The 19650-nt window shown below is 54.3% G+C and overlaps 1 protein-coding gene across 27 annotated transcripts in view; it reads right to left on the bottom strand.

Annotated features, from left to right (window-relative positions):
* The window catches only part of CELF4 (CUGBP Elav-like family member 4), a gene marked incomplete at both ends in the record, with an annotated part of 271791 nt that overhangs the window by 214077 nt on the left and 38064 nt on the right, over positions 1-19650 (bottom strand). The window lies entirely within an intron of this gene.

Here is a 19650-nt window from a genome sequence, read left to right on the forward strand (position 1 = left end):
TGGTTGGAGCTCAGGCACAGTGGGTTTTGGGGGGCCAGGTGGGGTGACTGTGGGGGCCAGGCTCTCCTAGGGAAGCACCCCCAGGGAGTGTTCTTGGAAACAAAGAGGGCCCAGTAGCAGGCAGGGGAACAGGACACTTAGAAGCGTGGACTTTGGCATCAGATACACCTGGGTTCCTCTGTGCTCCATCACTTCCTGGCTGTGTGATCTCAGGTGAGCTCCTTAATCTCTCTGAGCCCCACTTTCCAAACCGTAGGATGGAATCAACATAGGCCTGCTGTGGCACATGCGATGGTGCCAGGCCCCTCATGTATCCCTTCTGTGCTACCACTGAGTAAAGCTGTTCTCTGGGTTGCGCAGCCCCCCTGAGCTGTCCTGGGACAGAGGGCAGTGGCCTTGGCCCCTCCCTCCCCCCGCTGGCACGTGTCCCCTCCTGGGCCGTGGGCAGGTTGTGCCTTTCACAGCCTCAGCCCACATCTGTGTCTCGCCCTCCCTGCCGCCTCCCACGCAGCCCCCCTGTTCTCTCAGCCTCCTCCGCTCCTTCTCAGGCAGGCGGCTGAGCAGAAAAACAAATCAAACTCGCCTGCATGTCTCGGAGCCTGCGATGCTCCCGCGAAGTGATCCCTCGCTTCCCATTACCCACCCCAATAACTCTTGTATATGGAGTGTGAAATAATTAGCAGTGGCAAAAATAATTTAGGAAACAAGAAGAAACTAATTGTATAAGCTTGTTTGGGGAAAATGCATCGGACCAAAAACACCCACTGTGGGGGGTGTGAACAGACTGACCAGCTCCCTGGAGGTCAAGGCCCTTTGCAAGACCCTCTCCCAGGACCTCTTCCCTCCACCCAGTCCTCCAAGAGGGGCCGACATAGTGTTGTTACCAGGACAAGCCTCCCTCACGGTCCCAGGGATGACTTTCCAAAATGCATGTACACCCCTAACTCAGGCCATACCACGGAGGCAGGTGGGGAGGGAGGCTGGAACACCTGGAACCGTCTCACATGGTCGCATGGGCCCGGTGACCTCCCTGAAGTTGAATTGGGGCCCTCCAGGTGGCAGGCCCGCACCCGGCAGGCCTGAAATGTTTTCTTCCGTTCCCCCTGCCTTCGCCACAACAGCCGCCCCCTGCAGGTCACCGTGCAGCCAGTGGCGCATCCACAAGGATGCAGCGCTTCGCTGGGAGATGGGGGACATCCGGCGCCTCCCATTCCACCGTCCTTCTGACTTTGAGAAGTTTGCTTCCTCCGTGGTCACTTTTCCAGTTCCCAGGTTCCCTCCCGCTCTCCTCACTTTCTGGAGGTGGAAGTCAGGCACCTGGTTTCCCGGCGACAGGTGAACAGCAGTGAGGAAACTGCCACCTTCCTGGACAATTTCAAGGGAAGGGAATGAGGGGCCAGAGAGGTGAAATAACCGGCCAGCGGTCACAGTCACCGGGAAGGTGGCTCAGGGCTGGGCACCCGGCTGCTGTTCCTTGCTTTCTTTATCAGGCTGGACAGCCGGCCTGGCTGCTCAAGGCCTTCCAGTTGGGTCCCACCGAGCACAGAGGCCTCCTCTGTTCCCTGGGCCCAGGCCCAAGGTCAAGGTCCCCTGACTCCTCTGAATGTGAGCTGGAACCAGGGGCAGAGGAGGCCTCCATGGCCTGCACCCCTTCCCCTCAGATGAGGTGCATTTGCATGTGCTTTCAACAGAAATGATTTATAAGGTTATTCTTAAGGACAGAAGTCTCCTCTCTGCCCCTGGCAGCTCCTGCCTGCTATCTCCTCGCTCATCTTCTCTTGTCTGAGCCATTACAATGCCTCCTAATTTGTCCCTCCCGTGTCCCTGTCTCTGGCCAGTACAGCGATTGTCCTATGGGTAGGTTCTGGTCTGTCACTTCCTTGCTGGGAAACATTCTGTGACTCTCTATTTCCTCTAAAATCACCACTTATGTCTCAGCTGTGCCTCCTTTGTGACATTGGTTTTCATCATCCCCTTCTTTAAATCTTGGCTCCTTGGTGAGGAGGTACCTCATTGAGAGAAGACCTGGATTCATCCCTTCACCGTTTTCACCTGGCATCACAGTGGCTCCCAGGTGGTCTTTAAGCCACAGTGGCTGAGTGTCCATCTCCCAAACACACCACTATCTGCTAAACATCACTGCCTGGAGGGCTCCTTATGCCATATATTCAGCCTGGGCACGGGGGCTCCCATTATCTTGCCCAGGCCTGCCCGTTCTCCTGGGTTTAACATAGGCCTGCTGTGATTGGCACTATCATGCCAGAAACACGACAGTTCTACATCGCTTCTTCATCCTCATCCACCCCATAGTCATCCCCAGAGCGGACTCTTCCTCTCTATCCTGCTCTGGCCTAGGTCCAGCCTTTGTCATCACGCACCGAGTGTGTCCCCCGCAGCTCCTAAGAGCGGCCTCCTCCTCCCCAGTGTTCCCAGGCCGGCTCTCCTTCCTCCCACTTCTTTTCCCTGATGTGGCTGAAATCTGGTGCTGAACGGCCCTGGCAGATGAGACAGGGTGGGCCTGATTGGGGCACCGCAAAGCCTAGCCTGTGACGTCAGAGGCTGCGGAGCTGATGGAGGTTCTGGTTGGTAAGCACAGGCTGCCGGCACCATCGTCTGCAACCAGCACCAGGGAGGAGCCAGGGGAAAGCATTTGGAGTCAGGAGGGCAACTCCCGTGAGGCAGGCCCCTCTGGGCCCATTTGCTGTGCTAATTGCTTGACAGAAGTACAGGGCAGGTGTCCAGGACTTGGGCTGTGGTCTTATCACACACTCAGCAGCTGAGGTCTTTGGAGGGGTGGGGGTCAGGTGGAGTGCTAGGGAGATGAGCATGGCCTGGCAGCCCCTCCACACCTCCTACTGGGCTGATGGATGGCACTAGGTATCATAGGTAGGGCATGCCCGCTCTCCAGGCTGACAAATGCCACAGGTGCAGCCGCAGGGGACACAAGCCAGCTGCTCTCATCACATCTGCATGTGCTGTTCAAGGTCATGCTGTGAGCTCAAGTGGTCTGGTGTGCTGGGGGCTGAGAGCCCCATCCCTGCCTGGGTCCTCTTAGCTAACCACCTCTTCCTGGCTGGGGGAGCCTGGGTGGGTTGGAGGTGGGGAGGGCCCTTTCCCTCTGAGCCAAGCCGTGGTAACTGTGCACATGCCCACACCAACCCTGAGATTAGAGTCTGTGCTTGGGGAGAGAACAGCCACCTCAGTGTCTGCAGCTCATCTGCCCTGAGGGTCACTTCTGCTGCCTCTACCTCTCCTCGTCCTCCTGAGAGTTCTGCCTACACCTCGCCTGCCCTGATGTGGTCCCTCTACCCCAAAACCCCATCTGGACTTTCCTGAGATAACACAAGTCTCCCTCCCGCTGGTGGGGCTTAAGGGTTCAGCCATCCAAATGGACTTCAGATTGTCTTTCTTCAACTCACTTATACAAAATGAATTGAATGAAAGAATGTTATCAATCTTACATCCTTCCCTCCAATTGAAAAAAAAAATTAGCTGAAACCTCTGTGTTCATGTTGACCAATGTCATCCAATCAATTTAATAAATATAAAGAAAAAGAAAAAAATTAGCACCGGCAACTGCAACTGTATCATAGAATCTAGAGAGGATACTGATTTCACATGGAGCTATATGTGTAGATACCTTGAGTTCTGCAAAGAAAACCATGAAGCTGGGATATCCAGGCACTGGGTGTCTCTCTGGGGAGAGCCACAGAGTGTGTTGTGGTGGAAAAAATCCAGGAAGTGGCATCTGAGTTCCTGTCACTTCTCCATTGATTGACCCAAGACATGATCTATCTGAACCTCAGCTTTGTCATCTGTAAAATGTGGATAGAACTTTTCAGACAGGGTAGCTCCTAAGATTAGTGAGGGCATGGTACATAGAAGGCACTCAATACATATTGAGTTAATCTGAATCAAGATAAAGACCTTGAGACACAAAAGTCAGCTCAGAAATTTACGAAGAATAAAAAGGCATCAGTCATATGATCCAGCAACTCCAATCAGCCGTATACACCAAAGAACTGAAGATAGGTATTTAAATAAATAGATACACATATTCACAGCAAACACTATTCACAGTGGCCCGAAAGTGGAAAAAACCCCACATTTACATCAGCTGATGAATGGATAAACAAAATGTGATATATCCATACAATAGAATATTATTCAGCCATAAAAAGAAAGGACATTCTGATTCATGCTATGATGTGGATAAATATTGAAAACATTATGCTCGGTGAAAGAAGCCAGGCACAAAAGGCCAACTATTGCAGGAGTCCATTTTTATGAAACATCCCGAATACATAATCCACAGAGATGGAAAGGAGATTAGTGGTTGCCAGGGACCGGGAGGAGGTGGGAATGGGGACCGACTGTCTAATGCATACGAGGTTTCCTTTTGGGGTGATGAAAATGTCTTGAAATCTGAGAGGGGTGATGGTTATACAACACAGTGATTGCACTAAATGCCACTGAATTGTACACTTTTAAATGGTTAATGGGTAATTAAAAAAAGAAGGGAAAATAAAAGAAAGCATCAGGGGGAGATGAACACACCAAAGCACACAAGCATGGCCCTCCTCCCTCCCCTAGAGCAGAATATTCCTGCCTGGGAGTCTCAGATCACAGTCCTCAGCACAAGCCACGCATGTCCTTGCTGGCGAAACCACTGAGGCTGGCATGGACCCCCTGTCCCAGGATACATCTGGGAACTTGGGATGCCTCAGCTCTGGGGCTCCCCCAGGCAACTCCAGCAAGCCTCCTTCAGCCACAGAGCAAGCTCTGGACAAAGAGGTACCCCCATTTCTTTAGGGGCATCCCCCATGAGCTGCCTGCTTGCTCCCTGCCCTGTGAGGAGGGTCTGAAGCCCAGGATGAACTGGGTGCTGAGGGTGGCTCTGTCCTTAGAGAATGAGACCTGACTTGCCCTTGGCCCTGGCCCAGCCTGCCTGCTTGCCCTGTGGTCTGAGGGGAAGGTGTCACATTGCCACAATCCCTCCCTGGGATCATACAACGTGACGTTTCTTTCCTGGCCCCATTTCTCTTTGGGCCTCTATGGCTCCTCCCTCATTCCTTAGGTGCTCCCACCTGGCCCTCTGGCATGTGACCACTCTATTCACATCACTGAAGCAGCCAGGAAGGCGAGTCAGCAGTCAGGGGACCCAGAGAAAGGGGGGGGGGCACCTTCTGGAGATGGCTCTGCCTTCCAGGACAACCTTGGCTGCTGTCCCCTTCACTTGGAGCAAACAGTGTATTGTGGCCTTGGCCCAGGGGCACCACTTACTACACCCATCATCCCGCCTCCTGGTCATGGAGGTTCCCTCCAGCGTCCCTTCCCGAACCCCCCATGTGTCCAAGCAGGAGCCATAAGCCTCCTGTCATTCACTCACCCTCCTTCCCACGGGCCGACATGGCTGCCCTCTGCAGGCCAGGCACTGTGCTGGGCCTGGTCCCACCATGTGCCGCCCAACAGAGGGGAGCGAGAGACTGGACACCTGGGCACATGGAGCTCCCTGAGTGAGGCATGTCCCCCCTTCCAGGGTCCCTGCCCTTAATATCATCTCTCTCAACCCCAAAGGCCCTGCACAAGCTGTGCTCTCCGCCTGCAGACCTCGGGTCCAGACCCTTCACCCACACCTTGGTATCCCTGCTCCAACTCAGCCTGTGACACACTTGACCTTAATACCGATTTGACACATCTCATACCCCTTCCACTGCCTCTGACAACCCACGTCTCCCCAAACTGTGAACCCCCAGAGGGCAAGAGACAGGTCAGTCAGCTCCACACTCAGGATTATCCCCAGTTGGTGAGAAAGGAGAGGCCTAGGAGGGCCGGTTCAGGAGGTACACGGCTGGATTATTCCTTCACTCCTGACACTCAGCCTTTTTCGTTTCTTTCTTTTTTTTTTTTCACCCAGAGGGAACACAACTTCAGCATCCCACCCACTTTATAAATACTTTGACAAATGGTCGCCTTCCCGCCATGCTTACCTCAAGCAGGGGCATCTGTCATTTTGGAAGGCGGCTGTTTGCGGCCCTCGACCTTTAATGCAGAGTCAGCACCTGGGGGCGGGGGCGGGGAGGGGGCAGCCAGGCCGGCTGCAGTTCATCAGGCCCAGAATTTAAAAAAAAAAAAAAGGAAAGGAAAGAAAGACAGAAAAAAACCTTACACAACTATGGAGTTGGCAACTATGGTCTCCTTGGCAACGCAGCAGCAGCAGCCGGGCCCTGCCATCCTAACCTGGGCTGGGCAGGGGGCGGGGGGGGGGGTGGTGGCCAGGGAGAGAGCGGTCCCCTCTCCGGGACACTCCAGATGCTTTCACTTGCTCCTCAGCCACCAGTACTGAATCCCATTGGTGTCCCAGCTGCAGGTCATAATTCCCAGACCAGTGTTCTGGGCAGGCAGAGCCAGACATCTGGGTGGGCAGCGTGGATGGGTCACTGTGGAGAGGACCCACATTCCAAGACCACTTCCCACGGATCCATGACACCCGGTGGGAAAGCCCCTTGGGGAGCTCAGCGTAAGGAGGCTACTGTCTCCTTTTCCTCCTCCTTCTCTCTGCCTCTGTCGTTGCAGGACCCACCCTTCTCCCCGGGGCTCTGCAGGAGTGCTGGCCTCTGGGGACCCTGGGTGTGCACTGTGGGAGCAGGGAGCTGAGGGGCAGGGGGTTCTCAGGGATGTGCAGCTCTCAGAGGCTGAGAGAGGTATGGCAGGATCTCACTGGCTCAGGGACCTTGGCAAAAGCCAAGGAAGTGAGCCAGTTCCGCAGGCACGGAGAAGATGCCTACCTCCCCACACCCAGCAGCTGCCTGGACTGCTGTGTGTGGTCCTGCAGGGGAAGCTGGGAGTGGGACAGAGGCCCTCCCTTCCAGCCCTCAGTTGGGTTCCTTCATTCTCCAAAGACAAGCTCTGGTCTCCCCTCCTCCAAGAAGCCTTCCCTGGCTGCACCAACTCGAACAGCTGCCTGCCAGGCCCACTCATTCAGTGCCCGTCTGTCATCTGGAAAGTGTGGTGGCCCCCAGACGGGCTGGATCAGCCTGAGAGTGGGAGCAAGCTCCTCCTCATGGGCTCCTGCCTGGTCCTGTAGGTGTTCGGCAAATGCGTGCCCCTGTGTGGGCAGCGGGGTGGGCAGCTGGCTGGAGCTTTACTTCCCAAAGAGATTCGCTGAGCAGGGGTCCGGGCGCTTCTCACACTCGCTCCTTAACCTGCATCAACCTTGCTCTTCAGTTTTTCTTTTTTTAATTGAGGTATAATTGACACATAACATATGAGGTTTGTGTCAGATGCACAAAATAACGATTTGATACTTGTCTATATTGGGAAATGATCACCACAATACGTCTATTAACATCTGCTTCCCTCTCCAGCTTTATCTCCTCGGCTGTGCTAAGCAGCTCTCCTTACCGTTCCTGAGACGTTCCTCTCACTCCCTTCACCATGCTGTGCTCATGCTGATTCCAGCCCCTGGACCGACCCCCCCCCCCCAGTCCTGCTTATCTTTATCCAACCTGTGCTCTCAGGCCAAGTTCAAATGTCCCCCTCCACAGAGCCTCCCTTAAGCATTCACGAACCTTTCCACCCTTGTCTTGCTACGGCAGTTACAGCCCTAACCACCTCTGTGTGGCCTCTGATTGGTTCAAGAGGACCTAAGTTTCTCCCTCTCCCTTTCACATGGGTGGTGTATGTGTGTGTGTGTGTGTGTGTGTGTGTGTGTGTGTGTGTATGTGTATGCATGCAAGCTTTGGGATAGGTACAGAATGGGCACTTCTGAGATTACGGCTCTGCTGAGCCCAGCAAACTTAAGAGATGCTCAGGGCAAGTCCCCGGAATGGTAGTAACATCAGTCTCTAGTTTACAGACCCTCTGGTACCTCTTTCTGCATTCTCCCCACCCTGGCCCATCCACACCACCAGAGCCCTATACTCACGGGCCCTGGTGCTCAAGGAAATCTGCTTTTTGCTCCTCTTCTTCCCATCTGATGAGTCCTTGACTAAGAACTGAAAATGTGGTCCCCTTGCCACTCCCACCTGGGAAGGGGCATTATAACAGGAACCAAGGCTTCCTGTGTTTTCTGGCCTAGGATCGCCTCTTGTTTGGAGGGTTCTCCACAGTACGTACTAAGCCAGCAAACATTTATTGACCACCTACTGTATGCATAGCACTGTGCTGGATGCTAAAGAGAAGGGAAGGGGGATTTCTTCCTTGGACATGGCATTGACCTCAGGGAGCTCAGAGGTCACTTGAAGAGCAAGCTCCATGACGCCCTCATGGAAAGACAAACCCTGTGAGGAATCCGGGCAGGGAAATGCCTCAGCCACTCATCTGAAACCCATCCACTGAGCTCCCGGTCCCCAGCCCAAGGAGCCCCCTGTGGCAAACAAACAGCTTAAGGGAAGCAGAGGGAATTAGAATTGTAAAAACCTTCCGGTGGTAATAAAATCTGGGGTGTAAAATGGGTTAGGAAATTTATTTTTTCAATATGTGATTTTTTTCCCCCCTCCTCTAAAATCTGCATATCTATTCTGCTTCAGGTTGGGGCTCTTTTAAATGGTTTTATTAAAAAAATCATTTACTGTGGGCTTTTCAGTTCAACTTTAACTGGACCGGGTGGAAATTAAAAAAAGGAAATTTTAAAAATAAATTATATAAATTACAGCCCTAATTATAAAGGAACTTTTAAAAATGTATCCAAGCATTAAAAGAAAAAAAAATTTTTTTTAAATGCACCATTTCCCTGTTCCATTGCAGGAGCATAATTTAGGTACTTGGAGCAAACCCTCATCTTTTGGAAGAAGCGGGCTCTCCAGGCCCATTTGCCTGTGCCTCTTTCTGCGTGCTATTATTATTTGATAACTTTGGGCTTAAATCTGCGTGAGAGCCAATTATCTCTCTTTGTCATCGAGCAGGCTTGCTGTTTGCAGCGGTTTTTATAGTCCAGTAAAAGCCTCAGAGAGCCTGGAGGAGGAGGATTTGCGGTTCAGATTACACTCCATATCACCTCCCCCATGACTTTCCTTATTCTTTTTTTTTTTTTGGTTTTGTGTTTCATCATTCTCTGATGCAACAAGTATTCCTCCCCCAGATGTGCGCTTCTCTTTGCCCCCCAATCCTTCTCCCCAGCCTGACCTCCTTCCTTGAGGATCTCATCCTATTAAGGTCTTTCTCCCTTCTCCCCACCTCTTGCAGACCAAGGCTTCCTGCTCAGAAATGGAAGGAATCCGCACGTCTGGGCCCATGGTCATGCTCTCCTCCCTCCACCTGGTGGAGGTAGCATGGTGACCACAGCGCCGAGGGAGGCAGGGTTCCCTCATTCATGGAGCTCACCATCTGTCCAGGAGAGGGAACAGACCCACAGGAGGAATGGGAGGGAAGACGGGCTGGATCAGCGCCTAGGCGGAAAACTGAGGGTGTTAGAGGTGGTGGTGCTGCCCTCTGGCTTGGAGCTTCGCAGAGGGGGTGGGGGACCTCAACCTGACTCTGAAAGACTGGGCTGGGTGGAGAAAAGAAAAGCATTCTGGGGTGGGGGTGGGAGCAGCCTGAGCAGAGACAGGACCGAGACGGGCCGAGGGTACTTCATTCTGGTAAATGCAAGGACTTGCTCTGCTTTCTTCATTGCTGTGGCCCACCATCTGGGCTAGGTTCCTGGGGGCACCTGATGTACTTTGGTGGAGTGAGTGAATGACTGCGTGAGTGAATGAATGAATGACGATGGTGTGAAGGGAAAAGGGTAGAGAGGCTGGAGATGCGTTAGGAGGATTTAGGTTTTTAGACCTCTTCAGTCCCAGATGGCAAACTGCCTCTTCCACCAAAAAAATAAAAAATAAATAAATAAATAAATAAATAAATAAATAAATAAATAAATCACTTCCTGACTTTCCATCATCCTAAGCACAGAGCCGCCCCAGCCCCTGCTTGCCCTCTGCTCCATTCCGGCCCTGTGAGGCCCCACACACGCTGTTCCCACCAATGCACATGCTATTCCATCTGCTGGGGGGCTCTGCCCCACCCCCTGGACCACTCTTCCTACTACTTTTATTTTATTTGTTAATCCTTGCCCGAGCATAATTTTTCCATTGATTTTTAGAGAGAGAATGGAAGGAAGGGAGAGAGGAAGAGAGAGAGAGAGAGAGAGAGAGAGAGAGAGAGAGAGAGAGAGAGAGGTGGATGTGAGAGAGACACATTGATTGGTTGCGTCCTGCACACACCCCACCAAACCTGCAACCCAGATACGAGCTCTTGACTGGGAATCCAACCTGCGACCCTTCAGTGTGCAGGCCGATGCTCCAACCACTGAGACACACTGGCCAGGGCTCTTTCTACCACTTTAGACATCATTTCCTCCTGAAATGCTTTCCTGACTCCAAAGACCAAGTCAGGTCCCCCAATGACTAGTTCTCATTAAGTCTTCTGTCTCCACGCCAACTCTAACCTGGTTCTTGGCCAGCAAAGGGAGCTTAGGGAAGACAGAGCCCTAACCCTGGCCACAGACGGACCCTTATCTCCATTTGGACATTTCACACAAAATATAAATTACTTTGAACAGTAGCTGGAATTAACTACATGTGAACCTGGCACTGTGGTCAGCATTTTCTGTGAGTTACGGCGTGATTCCTCCAAGGCCAAGGCTTAGAGACAGTGACTGACTGACTCAAGACTAAACTAAACACCATGGACGTGGCAGAGAGCTGCTGCAGAACCCAGGCAGGTCTGGCTCTGAGGTCTTAGCTACTTCCACAACACTGCTGGCCTTGAGGGCCTTAGGCCCACTGAGGGTGGCATGGGCGGCTGGCTCCTGCCAGATGCACTCCTTTGCTGAAGGCTCAGCACCTGGGCATCCCCGGGATTCTCCACCTGTTTCACCTCTTGACCAAACTTCCCTCCTCCAGGAGTTACATGAGGACAATAACATGGCCTGTTTGTCTCTATGTGAGACTGAGGCTATAGGTAGGGACTGTGCCTTCTACTCTGGGCATCACATGTGCGCCGCCCCCCTCCGCCTGCCCCCTCCCGCCCCATCTAATACGGGGACTGGCGAGGGCAGCTGGCTCTGCAGGCCTCTGCCTTCTACCTAGCCCTGAGGGAGCCAGGGGACCAGTCACCCAGTCACTCCTTCTTGTCCTGTTGGCAGCTGGGGTTGGAGGCTCGGTGCCCTGCCCCACTCTCCCCACTCAGAGAATGCCTGAGCTCCGACCACCCCAGCATGGGGCAGCTGTAGGCACGTGGAATTGGGGTGCTAGTGGGTATGTTCCTGCTGGAGGGCATTTATTTTATTTTTAAAGGAAGGCTTCCTGGGGGGTGATGGGAAACTCCAAGGTTTGTTGCAGGAGTTGTTTGGCAGGAAGTGATATTGTCCCAGAGGGGCTGCCAGGCAGGGGCGGCAGACCCTCCCATGAGCTGCTTGATAGAAGTGACTCACCTGCCCTTCCCATCACTCAGGGCCACCAGCAGGGGCAGGGTTCCTTCAGGCACACGCATCTGCTGCAGGGTTAGCACAGAAGGTCACGTGTCCAGGAAACCTCTGGGCCCCGGGAAAACCAGGACTGTTGGTCACCTACCTCATCTAACACACTTCTCTCACCCTCTCCAAGGTGTGGCCACCCAACTTGGCCGTGGGCACCCCTCTCCCACCTTCTCTTGCCTCCCTCACTGTGGAGTCTGGTGTGAAAATGGCCCTTGGCCGTGCCTGATGGACATGGATGTGGCTGGGTGACTGAGGTGGCTCCACCTCTGGTTGGGGTGACAGCATGTGGAAACACCCTCCTCTGTGGGACCTCCTGGGGCAGGGAAGGCACCTTCAATCCCTGGAGTGGGGCCAGCACCCTTATGCAGGGTTCTCTGCAGCGGGTCACCTCTGTTTTCCTAGAGGGGTGGGGGTTGGGATGGGAGCTGGGGGTGAGGAGATTGCACAGTTACCCTGTAACTGGGGGGGGGGGGGGGGGGGGAGGGGGGAGGGGTGTGAGTCTGTAATGGAGCAAGAGGTAATGCTAGGATTGCAGGGTCCCCTGTCCCCACAAGCCTCAAAGGCATGGCTATCATGGCTGGCTGGCCGGGGACTGGCCCCACCAGGCCCTCCCACCCTTGCCTGGCCACCCAGGCCTGGGTGCAGTGCTAGCCCCTCCTAGGAACCCTAAGGCCCCATAGGAAGGCCTTCTGGTGGCTGCTGCCTGGCCTCCCACTGCTGGCTGGCAGGCAGGCGGGTGGGCGGGCAGGCAGAATATTACCCTTAAGATGAATGAAGAAGCGTTTCAGCCCTTATTGGATTATAGTTTTATTGAACTTTATAAATTCCAATTAGCAGACCCCTGGGCAATAAGCGACACACAGCCCGTGGCTCACTTTATGGCGTGATTATGACCCTGTTTATCCTCCCCTGAATGAGAAGTATTAATGGAAGCGAAGAAAGAAAGGGGACCCGAGAATACATAAAAACAGATATTGGTGACACGGAGATAAACAGAGAGGGTCAGGGAGAGAAAACAACCTCTGGGCGGGCAACAGGGGACAGGGGACCAGAAATTCAGAAAACCCGCATGCTCAGAGTCACAGCGGCTTAGACACCCCCCTGACCTCCCTTCCCGGGAAGAGAGGCCCCTGCACCCCTGACAGCTGCTGGGCCTGGAGAACACCCCGCCTCCTCACCTTCCCCAGGAATTGGCTGGAGTGTGACTTACTCGGGACAGAGTGCTGGCTGTGCACTCACACCTGTGCAGCTGGCGGGGCAGCCCAGGGTTCTTTCCCTAACGCTTCCCAGGAGTCTCCTGCCCTTTGAGACTGATGGACACTAAAGGCATCCTTTCTAGAACAGTGTCCCCAGTGCATGCCCACGCATGGATGTGCCCACACTCGTGTGCACACGTTCACACACAGCACTTTTGCATACAATTTGCGGGCGTGGGGGGAGGCATCAGATCCCTGAAAACTGGTCTAGGATCCCACCCCTCCCCCTGCAGACTGAGAGCATTAGGTGAAGATTCCTGATGTTTGGACGGGACCAAGACTTGTCTCCTGCTACTTCCACCTGGAGGTGCTAAGAGCCCACAGAGAGGTGGCCCAGGGGATGACCCTCTGGCCCCACCTGTTTCCTGAACACCTGACCTGTGTTTGCCGTTCCCCCCCTCTCCCCCTGCCCCTCCCCGCCCAGCTTTAAGCCTTTCACAGCACCTGGGAAGGAGCTGCTCCTGACAGCTGTGAGGGAGCTGGTGGGTTTCTGAGCCGCAGGCAGGGCAGCCACACTCCCTGATGGGGCCCCTCACACCTGCTGCATTTCCCTGGAGAAAGACGCCCACTCATGGCTCCTTTCGCCTGGCTTTGTGTGTGCCTTCCTCCCCCTCCCGTGGGTCCCCTTTCGCAGAGGCTTTGGTGGAAGATTAAAAAAGAAAAGAACAATTCCTCCTATCAGCATTTTGCCATTGTCCAGAGGAAGCACTAACACAGAAGTACCCGAGGCGGCTTTTGTAGTTCGAACAGGATGAAAAATGCTTCAGGTGTTGGGCAGTCTGCAGCGGTATGTAAATAAGATGCCCAGGTCTGTGGGCCACTGAGTGCGGTTCTGTCTGTCTGGGCCCATTGGGGGTCACCGAGGAGCCCCGGCAGCAAGTGTCCCCACCAGTAAGTGTCCCCACCAGTGGTCCAGGCCTTGCCGCATCTGTGATTTATGGAGCCCTGACAGGCCTTGACTTATTCAGGTAAGAAGAGCAGATGTATATTAGCTCCATGGTCATGAACTATCCAAGCCAGGATTTGCCTGGTTCTTGTCCTCGGGAGGGAGGGAGAGTGAGCGAGAGAGTCAGGGGCCTAAGCAGGGACGGGATGGGTGTGTGTGTGTGTGTGTGTGTGTGTGCGCACGCGCGCGTGCGGTTCCTGGACTGGCAGACTAGTGGGAAACCAGATGTTCAGCTGAGGCCTAGGACAACCCCAGAGAGAAGGTCGCCGTGGACACTCGGACACCAAGACATTTGTGCCTCCATCACCTTGGGTAAAACTAGAGCTTCCAGAGAGAGTGAGGCCCCGAGGAAGGAGAGGCCTGCAGATTAGGAGTACCGCCCTCTGGTTCCATATTCTCTGCCCCCAAGCCCAGGACACCCAATTAACTGAGTCTGACCCAGAAGAACAGGTGCCCAAGCTCCTGGGAGCAATCCTTCCTTTTCTGCCCTCATCCTGGGCCCTCAGGCAAGGCCAGGAGCTCGCTGAGGGAGGGTGAAAGACTTTGAGTGGCTGGGTGAAAAATAGAGTTGTCCCCCTCCCGTACCCCCTCTCCCTCCGGCCGCACAGTTGAAGCAAGCTGCTGGGGTGCCGGGGGTGTGTGAGTGGGCATGGGGGACAGCAGGACCTGAGCACAGAGCTGGGAGCTCAGAGGCGATCAGGGCTCCTGTTCAGCTTCACTGAGCCCATTCCCAAGCCCCTGGGCCTGCCTCTGCGGCTAGCACCACCTCGGGGCGGGGCAGAGGCCTTAGCCCCGGTCCTCAACTGTCTTTGGGATCATCCCTTCCCGCCCAGAGGAACAGTCTTAGGATGTCTTGCATTTCTGGAGGTCACTCATACTGCCATGTCCAAGGTAGATGTTTAGTCCACGATTTAAGTGAGAGGACTGTCAATGCCAGACCTCAAGTATTGGGACACAGGTGGGCAAGCAGTGGGGGCTTCCAGGCTGTCCTGGCACCTCTGCAGTCACCAGGAGAGCCCCTCTGCACATTGCCACGGCCCCTCAGGCCCCTTGTCATGGGGAGGAGTCCCTCAGATGAAGGAGCCACCTGCCCTGACAGCCTCCTGGGAAGGGGATGAGAGGGAGTGCATCCGTGAGCCCTGGGAAGCATCGTGCAGAGCAGGGGAGAGGCAGGACTGGCCTTCGCAAAGACTGGGCTCTAGGCTCACCTTTGTCACAAATTAGGAGTGATTGCGACCCTGTCGCTCCCCTCTCTGGCCTCCCTTTCCTCACAGCAAACTGAAAGAGTTGGCACAGCTGGTCTCTGAGGTCCCTGCCAAGTCTGAAATCCTCAGATCCCCCCTCTGATGTTTCAGGCACGCACACAAATTAGCACGTATAGAGAACCGTGGCAAGTAATAATGGCCCCCCAGCCTCCTCCCCAAGCACACACACACTCTTTTCTCTCTTCCTGCCCCTGTAATAGATCATACAGGATGGATTACATTAATTTTCTATAAACTATATCAACTTGAGTGACATGTCCTTAAGGGTTGGCTGATTGATATCTACAATGCGGTCTTATAATCTAAAATCATATTAATATTAATATTAAAGATTTTCTGTCCTTTACGCGCACCATTAAATCTGGAGTATAAGGTGAAATTGACAACATACATTTTGACAGCTTATCTATAATAAATATGCAAATCTTGATGCCCACATGTCATCACAGATGCACCGCGGCTCTCTGAAGATCAGAGCGTGCCCGTCTCCCGCGTGACATTCTCAGAGGAGGATCAGAGCGCCTGTCTAGGCGGCGGGAGCAGCGCCGGGTGCGCCCTTGCCTGCGGTGACCCTGGCCTCTCCCGCCTGCCTGTGAAAGCCTGTCCTTCATCCTGCCAGCCAGGCAGGAGGGCTCGAGGAGTGACAGTCTCAGAGAGCAGTCGACACCATCCCACATAACCTCGGGAACACAGGAAAATCCAGCTTCCTGCTTTATTTTTCTTAAGTCTCAAAGGGACTTTTGCTGTTCTCTCCACCCCACTTAGTTATAGCGAGTTCTCATCACTTAGCACCCAGGGAGTTTAAGAGTTAGGGCTTCTGAGCTGACAGCTCTGGGGTCAAACCCCATCTCCGCCACTAGTCTCTGCTCTTAACCTCCCGTGCACCAGTTTCTGCATCTCTACGTGAAGATAAATGGTACCTCCCTCCTGGTAGAAATGTGAGGACTGAATGAGATCATAGAAGCCAGTGCCCAGCACACATAGTGACGCCTCAGTAAAGGGCAATGCTTGGATTATTTTCTGAATGAGTCCCACTTCCTCTGACCTCTGTGACCCTTTCCTGGCCCTGTAGTTCTGCCCTTGCCATACAGAACCTACCACCCAGCACCGAGACCATCTCAGATTCGTCTCTGCTTCTGGCCTGTGTGAGCTGTGAGCTCCAGACAGAAGGAAACACACATATTCCTGAGCCTGTCCCCAGCCCTGGCCCAGGAGCCAGGTGGAGCCGACATGGGGAATGGTTTGAAATTGGGATTCAGGAACCGACCTCAAGGGGAAATCTAGCCACCTCTCCGCTGAGAATCTGCCAGGTCTGACTACATAGGCGTGTGTGTGCGTGTGTGTGTGCGTGTGTGTGTGTTGAAGCGGGGGGGGGGGGGCAATGACATAATGTAAAATGCATTATCCTCTTTACATTAACAGAGGTTGGGAGAAGGGCTGAGGGAAGGGCAAGGAGAAATTTTCAACAGGTGCAGGATTGTTTGTTTGAGGAAGCTCCAGGCCACCTCAGTGGTTCCGTTCTCACTGTGCACCTGCTGACCAGGTGGCAGGGCCTGCCAGGTGCCCTGGGGCCATGTCTCTGGTCTCTGGCTTTTTCCAGCCTCTGAAAGCCCACTCTGCAGGGCGACGCCATCTCCCAGGTTCCCCATCAGTTTGATCTGCCTCAAGGTTCTGGCACTGCACCCGCCCCCTCCTTCCCCACCCACCTTCCTTCACAAAAGCACCCCACTTCAGCCCAGCGACAGGGAGAGAGCTCTGTCTCTGAACCCTGCAGACTTTTCAGTGGGAAGGGCCACAGGACAGTGTCCTGTGTCACCCCTCCTGGCATCGTCCTGTCCTTGTTTGGCAGTGGACAGGGTTGTTCTCCACAGCTAGACTGAGACGGCTTTGCTTCCTGGTCCTGTTCCGCTGCCTCTCACTCTGCGGCGGGGCACACGTGCAGATGTGCTGGGACTGGGCCCTTCAGTACTTTGGGTCAGGGTAGGAGCAAATGTGGGGACCCCATGGATCTGGAGAAGCCGTAAAGGGTTCCGTTGTGGGGGATCTCTCGAAAGGTGAGAGCTGACCTGGATTCACCTCATGCTTCTCCAGGTCTCTTTTTGGGAATCCATTCATCTCCTGCAGGGGTGGTCAGTGTCCCCCAGGAAGCTCCACTGTTTACCACCTACTCCTGCCAGGTGTCCCCATTCCCGGGCTGCTGCCCCCAGCTCTCGGATCCTGCAGTCCCCACCCTGGGTGAGAAGTTGGGTGATTTGAGCTGGGGAGACAGGCTCGTTGGGGGAGTACCACGGGGAAAGCCAGCCAGGGGAACGTGCCCAGGCTCAGATCTGAGAAAGTCAGGCCCATCACTGGATGCTCATCCGCTGACTCCTGCAGCTCAGGCTGTGAGTGAAATGGGTCCTGGGGAGAGCGGTTGAGACCCCGTGGCCTGCTTTTCGGGCTTTTGGGGCTCCCCGGCCCTTTGTCTCACACAGTCTCTTACCAATTCCTTCAGTTCCTTCAAACCAGTGTGACATTTGAATCTCTACACTGTCTTTAATAAAGAACCACCGATCAATCATCTACAATTAATCAGTCAAGAAGAGGTGGGGATGGGAGGAGGAGGAGTGGTGGCAAGGAAGGAGTGTGTGGCTTTGGGCTGAGCCTCCATGTCCGCCCTCCGCTGCTACTGCCTTTCATTTGCACATTCATTTCATCTTTCAACAGATTGTTGCTGTGTCTGAGCTACTGGTTGGCTGGGTGCTGTGGATGGGGGCTGGGGAGCAGACCCTGCCCCGCACCCCTGGAGCCTGTCTTCGGAGGCTGTGGAGGTTAAATGAGCTAATATTTGATTATCCCCTGGCACAGTGCCTGGCATACAGCAATTTCTCCATAAATGTTAAGTGAGTCACATCTGGTTGGAAAAAGGGGCACTTAAAGTAGGACCAGATAATATTGGGGGGGGGGGGGTGTAAGAAAATGGGTCAGGCCGCAGGCCTGCCTGGGTAGTGGTGTTGGTGGCTGGAGCAGGGGGGGAGGGCTGGTGACAGGTGGGTGGGAAGAAGGAAAATGGCCAATTACAGATGTCTTCCGATGCCAACCCCAGGAATAAGAAATCCATGGTCTTTTAAATTCCCTTTCTTTCTCTTCATTCATCTCTTCCCTTTCCTGCCTTTGCTTCCTCCTCGCTTCCTCCTCCCTCCCTCCTCCTTTCCGCAATTAACCCCAGGCTGTCCGGACTGCGCCCGCCGCCTTGTTGACGATTTTTCTCCTCCTTTTCCCCACCCCCCTCTTTTATTATTATTATTATTATTATTATTAATTATTTGTGTTCACTTGACTTGACAAGCCCTAATCCCTGACTCAGCTCCCACTTCTTGTTAAACCAAAGGTAAATTCTCGGCCGGCGGGCCAGCCCGGAGCGGGAGGATCAGACCGCGGAGCAGCCGCGGGAAATATTGATATTAGCCGATCTCGGGCGCGGGCCGCCCGCGGTGAAAATAGGACGCGGGGCCAATCAATTACGGAGCCATTAAGGGCAGGGAGCGGGGCGGGAGCGGAAAGAGACTGGGCTCCCCGCGCGGGGCATCGCCCCCTGGGGGTGCGGAGCTGCGACCGCGCTGCGCTCCCCGCGCTCGGGCCGTGGCCCCCTGCGGTCAATATCAGTGCCCTCATCTGGGTGTCGGGGGGACCCCGTGGGCCGGCGGGGGACCTCGGGGTCTGGGCGCGCGGGCCCCCCCGGCTGTCGGCGGTCGGCTTCTCCCGCTCTTTGTCTGCGCCTCCCGGCCCTCCGGGGGCTCCGGGCGCTCCAGCCCTCCCTTTCTCTCTCTCATCCTGCCCCCCTCCTCTCCCTTCCTCTTTCTCTTTGTTACAACCTCTCCTTTCCGTGGTGCTGCCTCTTGCTTGTTGGACCACCCTTCATGCCTGTTTTTCTGCCTCTCCCTCCCTCCTGAGCTGGCCACCGGGTGGCTCCCGATTCCTGTCCCGGGTGTAGACTCTGAGCGCTGCCCGCACTGCCCCCGCCGCCACCGTCCCTCCCCGCAGATTTCATGCCCATTAACGCGTCTTCAACAACAGGAACCAACCTCAGGCCCTTCTGATTTGCGGCTAATGACTTATAGGAACCCTTCCCATTTTTAATTTGTTCTTTCCAACTCAGACAATAGCCCCGCGTTAGGACAGGACCCCCCCAGATCCAGAGGAGGAACTAGCCGTGCGCCGGCCGCTGGGTTTCAGGGGTGTGTGGAGGAGTGGGAGCAACTTTGCGGGTTTGCGTGGGCGTGGGTTCTGGCTGTCTGTGACCACGTTGGTGCAGGGGCTGGGGGCAGGCAGGCTGTGGACTTGAGCAAGTAACTTAATGGTTGTCTTTTAAGGGAGAGAACCTTTTGGTTTCCTGAGCTGACCTTCTTAGGGGGTAGGGAGAGTGGGGAGGGCTCTTTTGGTTACTGGCCAATGGGTCTATGACATTTTCTAAAACTTCCATAGACAAGCAAATGGGATTTAGTGAAAGCTTACATGTATCAGCTAACTGTTGCTGGAGGGACTAAATAGGACTTTTTCCACTTGAAAGAAAGGTCTTGTATTTGACAACATTTTAAATAATAATAACAACCCCTTTCACAAGTTCCCTTGATCATAGTTCAAGTCCCCAGTCCAATGACACGGGCCCCTGGTTATCACCTGGGAGTACTTAGAAATGAAATCATTAGGCCTCACCCACCTATTGAGTCAGAAACTCTGAGG

Source organism: Cnephaeus nilssonii (genome assembly GCF_951640355.1).
Source record: "Cnephaeus nilssonii genome assembly, chromosome: 11".
NCBI classification, from domain to species: domain Eukaryota; kingdom Metazoa; phylum Chordata; class Mammalia; order Chiroptera; family Vespertilionidae; genus Cnephaeus; species Cnephaeus nilssonii.